This window comes from Theropithecus gelada, chromosome 18 (genome assembly GCF_003255815.1).
Source record: "Theropithecus gelada isolate Dixy chromosome 18, Tgel_1.0, whole genome shotgun sequence".
In the NCBI taxonomy this organism is placed as follows: domain Eukaryota; kingdom Metazoa; phylum Chordata; class Mammalia; order Primates; family Cercopithecidae; genus Theropithecus; species Theropithecus gelada.
In genome coordinates, this window is record NC_037686.1 from 28,101,743 (window position 1) to 28,109,450 (window position 7,708).

Here is a 7,708-nt window from a genome sequence, read left to right on the forward strand (position 1 = left end):
AGACATGATCTCATTCCTTTTTATGGCTGCATTGTATTCTATGGTGTATATATATCACATTTTCTTTATTCAGCCTATCATTGATGGGCATTTGGGTTGATTCCATGTCTTTGCTATTGTGAGTAGTGCTTCATTGAACATACGTGTGCATGTGTCTTTAAAATAGAATGATTTCTATTCCTTTGGGTATATACCCAGTAATGGAATTGCTGGATCAAACGGTATTTCTTGTTCTAAATCTTTGAGGAATTGCCACACTGTCTTCCACAATGGTTGAACTAATTTACATTCCCACCAACAGTGTAAAAGCATTCCTATTTCTCTGTAACCTCGCCACAAGGGAATCTCCTGATCCACGGATTGGAAAAAACTGTGGGAAAAGCATTGTGCTCCTGGTTGGTGGCACAGTCCCTCACCACTTCCCTTGGCTAGGGAAGAGAGGTTTCCCTGGTCTGTGCACTTTCTGGGTGAAGTGACACCCCACCCTGCTTCTGCTCTCTCTCCATGGGTTACACCTACCGCCCAGCCAGTCCCAGTGAGATGAACTGGGTACCTCAGTTGGAAATGCAGAAATCAGCCACCTTCTGTGTTGGTCTAGCTCAGAGCTGCAGATGGGAGCTGCTTCTATCTGGCCATCTTGGTGCCTCCCCACTGTTAATTTTTATCAGACATCTTTTTCTGTACTAATTGATAAAATCATGAGGTTTTTCTTGGTCTGTAGTTTTCTTGTATTGTCCTTGTGTTGTGGCTCTTGTAGTTCAGCAAGTGGAAGGGAATGGCTCCCAGCAGTTTTTTTTTTCTCCCCCATTGCTCAGCGAGCAGAAGGGAGGGTTTCAGTGTTACAGGATTCCTTTGGTGTTACATTGGCAGCTGGAAATCTCTTTGGCTGCTGTGAACTCTGTCCAGGACCTTACTTGAGCCTGCTGGGTGCACTCTGTGGGCTCGACCCAGAAGGCTCTGCTTGGCTCGCGCCGGGCTTGGATCCCACACAGGCTGTGGGATCCGCACTCAACCTGTGGCTGGATCAGGCATGCTGTGAATGGTTTCCATGTTAGGCACCGGCATCTAGATGAGGGGAACATGGTGGCACCTGAAAACTTGGAGACATCAGTAACCACAGAGCCCCAAAGAGTGTTACAGCTCTTGCCTGGGAGTCCCAAGTTCTGCCCCCAAGAAATGTTACAGCTCTCTCTCATTCCTGCTGCCCACAGCTTGACGAATGGGGTCTTGTTACAGCTTGTTCAGTCCTGCCGCTCGCAGCTTGGCGAGTTCTGGGTTCTTGTCCCAGGACCAAGAGGAATAAGGTACAGAGATACCAGAGAGTGAGTAGGGCAGAGAAGAATTTTACTGAGCCACAGACAGAAAGCTCTCAGCAGAGAGGGGGCCCGAGAGTGGGTAGTGAGGCTAAGTCTGGGGTTTTTATGGGCTCAGAATGGGGGAGTACATGCTGATTGGTCCATAGGTGGGCTGGAAAAAGCACCATTTGATAGGCTAAAATGTATCAAGAAAGTTCTCACTCCAGTCATGGACTCTATCCACAACTGGCAGCTCGGTTTTCAGGCTTCAGGCTGTCTTTGGCTTGAAGGTTGGGTTTCACCAGGGACCTCTCCCTGTCTGCCTAGGAATTTGTCTGTCTCCTTTTTGCTGTCGCTTGTCTGGTTTTGATACCAGGGTAATGTCCTTATAAAATGGGTTAAGAGGTGTTTCCCTCTCTTCTATTTTCCAAAAGAGGTCATGTACTATTGCTATCATTTTTCTTTACATATTTGGTAGAATTCACCAATGAAACCATCTCAGCCTGGAATTTCTTCTTCAGAAGGTTTTAACTATAAGTTCAACTTTTTATTTATTTATTTTTTTCAACAGAATCTTGCTCTGTCACCCAGGCTGGAGTGCAGTGGTATGATCTTAGCTAACTGCAACCTCTGCCCCCCAGGTTCAAATGATTGTTGTGCCTCAGCCTCCCAAGTTGAGTAGCTGGGACTACAGGTGTGCACCACCACGTCTAGCTAATTTTTGCATTTTTAGTAGAGATGGGGTTTTGCCATGTTGGCCAGACTGGTCTTGAACTTCTGGACTTAAGTGATTTGCCTGACTTGGCCTCCCAAAGTGTATAAATTCAACTTCTTTAATAGTTACAGTGCTATTTAGGTTGCTTATTTATCCTGGGTGAGTTTTGATAATTTGTGTGTTTTGAGGAATTGGTCCATTTGATCTAAGTTTCCAAATTTATGCAAGTGTAATTTTTCAGTATTCTTTATCCTATTTTTTTTTTAAAGATAGGGTCTTACTAAGTTGCCCAGGTTGGTCTTCAACTCCTGGGCTCAAGAGATTTTCCCATGTCAGCCTCCCAGGTAGCTCTCCTTTTAGGACTCCCTTCTTTTAATTTATTTTCAAGCAGACAAAATGAAAATGCAATATATCAAAATTTGCGGGATTGTAGGTAAAGCAGTGTCTAGAGGGAAATTTATAGTATTAAATGCTTGTATTAAAAAGATTTCAAATCAATATTCTAAGGTTCCACTTTAATATATTAGAAATTAAAATCAAAGTAAAACCAAAAAAAATGGAAGAAAGGAAATAATGAAGATAATTGCAGAAATCAATGCAATTGAAAACAGATGAATAAGAAAATGAAACCAAAATCTTATTTGAAAAAAAATCAGCAAGATTGATAAACCTGTAGTCAGACTGATGAGGGAAAAAAGAGAAAAGACACTTTAACAATAGTATGAATGATATCCCCACAGAAGCTACTGCTGGTAAGAAAATAGGCAAAGACTATGAATAACTCTATGGCTATAAATTTGGCAACTGAGGTAAAATGGAACAACTTCTTGAAGGACACAAAGTACTAACTAAAACTCATTCAATATCACATATGTATCCTGAATGTTCCTATATCTATTAAAGAAATTGAATTCATGGATAAAAACTTTTAAAGAAAACTCCATGCCCAGATTGTTTCAATGGTGAATTCTACAAAATCTCTTCCAGAACATAGAAGAGGAAAAAATACTTCTCTGCTCGTTTTATGTGATCAGGATTACTCTGATACAAAAACCAGACTTACATAAATATCGTGATATGGTTTGAATTTGTATCCCCCCAAATCTCACGTCGAATTGTAACCCCCAGTGTTGGAAGAGGGTCCTGATGGGACTTAAATAGATATTTCTCCAAAGATATATAAATGTCCAAAAAGCACATGAAAAGATATTCAACATCACTAGAGAAATGCAAGTCAAAACCACAATGAGACACCACATCCATTAGGATGGTTATCATAAAAGAAAAAAGAACCCTAAGCAACAAAAATAATATAAACATTGCTAGTGGGAATGTAAAATGGTACAACTATTGTGGAAAACTGTATGATGATACCTCAAAAAATTAAACATAGAATTACCATATGATCCAGCAGTTCCTCTTCTGAGTATATACCCAAAGGAATTGAAAGCAGGGACTCAAACATGTATTTGTATACATATGTTTATAGCAGCATTATTCACAATAGCCCAAAGGTGGAAGCAACTTAAGTGTCCATCAATGAATGAACAAACACGATGTGTCATACACTTACAATGTGCGATGGTTAATTTTAGGTGTCAACTTGATTAAGGAATACTCAGAAACCTGGTAATCCATTATTTTGGAGTGTGTCTGTGAGAGTGTTTCCAGAGGAGATGAGCATGTGAGTCTGAGTGGACTAGGTAGGGAAGATCTGCCCTCAATGTGGGCAGGCACATTGCAATCTGCTGGGGGCCCAGAGAGAACAGAAACAGAGACAAGGTGAATATGTCGGTGTATCTGTGGGAACTGGGGTACATTCTTTCTCTTCTGTCCTTGTACAACAACTCCAGGCTTCCTGGCCTTTGGGCTTCAGGACTTACACCAGTGGCTTTCTGGGTTCTCAGGTCTTTGGTCTTGGTCTGAGAGTCACACTCTCGGCAACCCTGGGTTTGAAGCCTTCAGACATGGACTGAACCATGCTCCTGGCATTCCAGGGTCTCCAGCTTGCAGACGGCCTGTTGTGGGACTTCTCAGCCTCCACAATTGTATGAGTCAATTTCCCTAATAATCCCATAATCCCCTCCTATCTATCTATCTATCATCTATCTAATCTCTCTCTCTATCTATCTACCTATCTTTCTATCTCCTATTGGTTCTGTCTCTCTGGAGAACTCTAATACACATTCATTTTCAGCCTCAAAAGGGAATAAAATTCTGACACATGTCATAACATGGATAGACCTTTAAGACATTATGCACAGATAAATAAGGCAGGCAAAAAAGGAGAAATATGGTACGACCTCACTTACTTGACCTATCTGGAATACTCCAGTACGTAGAGGAGAAGAAAGTAAGACAGTGGTTACTAGGGGTTGGGACCACTGTCCTGCTTTCTGTCAGGGAGGAATGGGGAATTATTATTTAATGGCTACAGAGTTTCAATTTGGGATGACGAAAAAGTTCTGGAGATGAATGGTAATGATTGTACAACAACGTGAATGTACTTAATGTCACTGACCTGTATACCTACAAATTGCTAAAATGGTAAATTTTATGTTATTTGCATTTTGCCGCAATTTTTAAAAAAGGAAAAAAAATAATTGTAGCCATTAGTGACTCAGTGCTTACGATGATAGCTATGGAATTGCAGCAATTTGCTACCTCAATTTTCATAGTATTTTATAGGTAAGCAGACAAGCTGAGAAAGTCAAGCTCCATCCATGAGTTGTATTATAGTTTATCTTTCTGGTCTACCAGTAGTTCCTTCCTCTCTGCACATTTTCACCCCCCTCTGCTGCTCATTCTTAAACCCTTGACTTCACAGGATGGGAGTATTGAGGAAAAAGGCAAGTTTTTAGTAGACCTTCCGAATTGTAAACATTTTCTTCTATTTTTGTATGCTGAAATGTTTTTCTTTAATCCTGAATATTTTATTAAATTTGTGATTTTTCTCTTTAATCTGTTAACATGGTATATGATGGTACTAGGTTTTCTGATGTTGAGCCATTCCTTGTATTCCTTGGGATCACCTTACTTAATCATATTATATACTGTTGAGCTTGATTTGCTATTTTATCTAGGATTCTTTTATCTATATGAATTTCTGCTTTTCCTATGAGGTTTTGTCCAGCTCTGAAATTTTACCCACCTTATAATTACAAGTCAGCCTGTTACTGTTTCATGGATGCTGGAAGATGTGACACTCCTGGGTCACCGAAGAAGAACTTTATGGCTCACAGCAATAAAGTTTACATCAGTTCCCCTTGACCCCTGAATCCCACAGGAGCAAAGTGAAAAGTTCCAGAGAGGGGCTGCACATGCAGTGAGTTTAGGTGGCATTTAGCAGTTGAAGGTCACTGGGCTTGGGGAATCTACTTCCTTTATATTATACAACACCTGCCCTTTGCCTCAGAACCTCTTTTTTTTTTTTTTTGGCTTGTTTTGGATTTTTTTTTGAGACGTAGTCTTGCTCTGTCACCAGGCTGGAGTGCAGTGGCACCATCTCAGCTCACTGCAATCTCCGACTCCCTGGTTCAAGCGATTCTCCTGCCTCAGCCTCCTGAATAGCTGGGATTACAGGCATGCACCATCACGCCTAGCTCATTTTTGTATTTTTAGTAGAGACCATGATTTCACCATGTTGACCAGGATGGTCTCGATCTCCTGACATCATGATCCATCCGCCTCGGCCTCCCAAATTGTTGGCATTACAGGTGTGAGCCACCGTGCCCAGCCAGAACCTCATCCTTCAAGGTTGCTCACTGATAACTGGCCAAGGCAAAGAGTGATCAGGGCCTTGCATTCTTGACATATCCAGCACAAAAGTGCAGGGACTCTTAGGGTCCAAGGCAAATTGCCTTTCCTAACATGGTTTTGGTATCAAAGTTACACTACAAAGTTAAACCTCAATTAACATGAGCTTTCTCTTTTAAATCCCGGAAACTATTTGGACAAATGAGGGATTTATGTCTTGAAGTTTTGGTAAAACACTGTAAACTGGGCCTATGTTTGGGGCGGAGAAGGGGAGAATTTTGATGTGGTGATCATATTTTTTTTCTTGAGTGAACATTTTGTATTTTCCCAGAAAATTAATCCATATCAAAAAGTTCTCAAATATGTAGGCTGATTTTTACAATTGCTCGAATCTACTCTATTTATATCTCCCCTTTAATTGAAGATATTTCTATTTGTGACTTTTTTTTTTTTTTGGCCAGTCTGACAAGTTTTGTTCCCTCCCAAAAATCAGCCTTTGGTCCATATTCTACAGCTCTTGCATTTTCCTCTCATCTCCATCCTCTGACAGAGAGTGATGGGGACTATTTGAATCTTCCACATACCCGTTAACAGGTTCCAGCTGGAGTGGGAACCGTAGTTCCTATTTCATCCTGTTTCTGTGGGCTGGTCCAGCACACCTTCTACCTTCAGAATCCCTGTGAAAGAAGGGACAACTGTGCTCACCACACTCCTAGAGGTGCATTTTCAGTTATTACAAGAACTTCCTCACCTTGCACTGATCTAGCAGTGGCACTGTGGTAGGTCTGTGAGTTTCTGAAGCAGAGTAATCTATTCAACCAAAGGGGATGCTTAATTTCATCCATGTAGGCATCCCCAACCAGGTAATTCTGATACCCATCCCCTTCGCTTGGTCTGAGAAACAGAAATGCTGGTGACGTGGTCTCTCAGTAAGCCCTAGACGAAGGAGGGGTGGTGTTGTCCACTTGTTACTGACTGTAGCAAATGCTTGTAATTTTATGTGGCCTTGGCAGTCATTGTGAATATAAGTTGGACTTTCCCATACAGAAGCAGAGCTCAGTCACCCTTGACAGTTTCCAGTTCTATGTCTCCCAGTTCCCCAATGTGGTCCATCCAGATGGCTGCCTTATACAGCTGCTCACTGTCAACCACTTTGCTATGGGACAGCTAGATGCAGCTTGCCTGAATGGCCTCGTTGACCCTCACATGGGCTGTGTGGATATGTCACAGTGACCACCTCTCAGTCAGAGTGGTCCCCTGGAACTGATGCCTGCTTGCTTTCAACCTAATTGAAACTCCTCATGGGAAACTTGTTTGAATAATGCCCTGGACCCAATAAAGGCACTGGCCCACAGGTCCCTCTCTTTCCCTGCCTGCATTTCCTGACCTTCATGTGTGTGGCCTCCAGATGTGCCATGTACTTCCCAGGACCTATAAATAATAATACCTGGAGTCTCTCTCAAGCACTGAGTCTCATCACAAGCTCTCCATCGTAAAGATCTTAAATTAAAACATTGACTCTCTTGAGACTGTAGAGTATTAATAATGATTCTTCTACAGTTTTAGGCCCAGTTGTTTAGGAAAAAAAAAAAAAAGACACCCGAGAACAAACTGGACCAATATTTTTTGAAGTACCCTTTGTGATAAACAATTTAAAAATTGAATAAGGCCACCTAATACGATAATATAAATGAATTGATCAGTATACTACAATCCAAATTATAATTTAAAAAAATCAGATAGCTCAATTTTTTAGGAACAGAAAGTAGAATGGTGGTTACCAGGGGCTTAGGGAAAATGGGGAGTTGCTGTTGAGTGGGTATAGAGTTTCAGTGTTGCAGGATGAAAAAGTTCTGGAGATTCATTGCACAACATGAATATACTTAAAACTACTGAACTCTACAGTTAAAAATGGTTCTGATGGTAAAAAAATTTTTTAAAA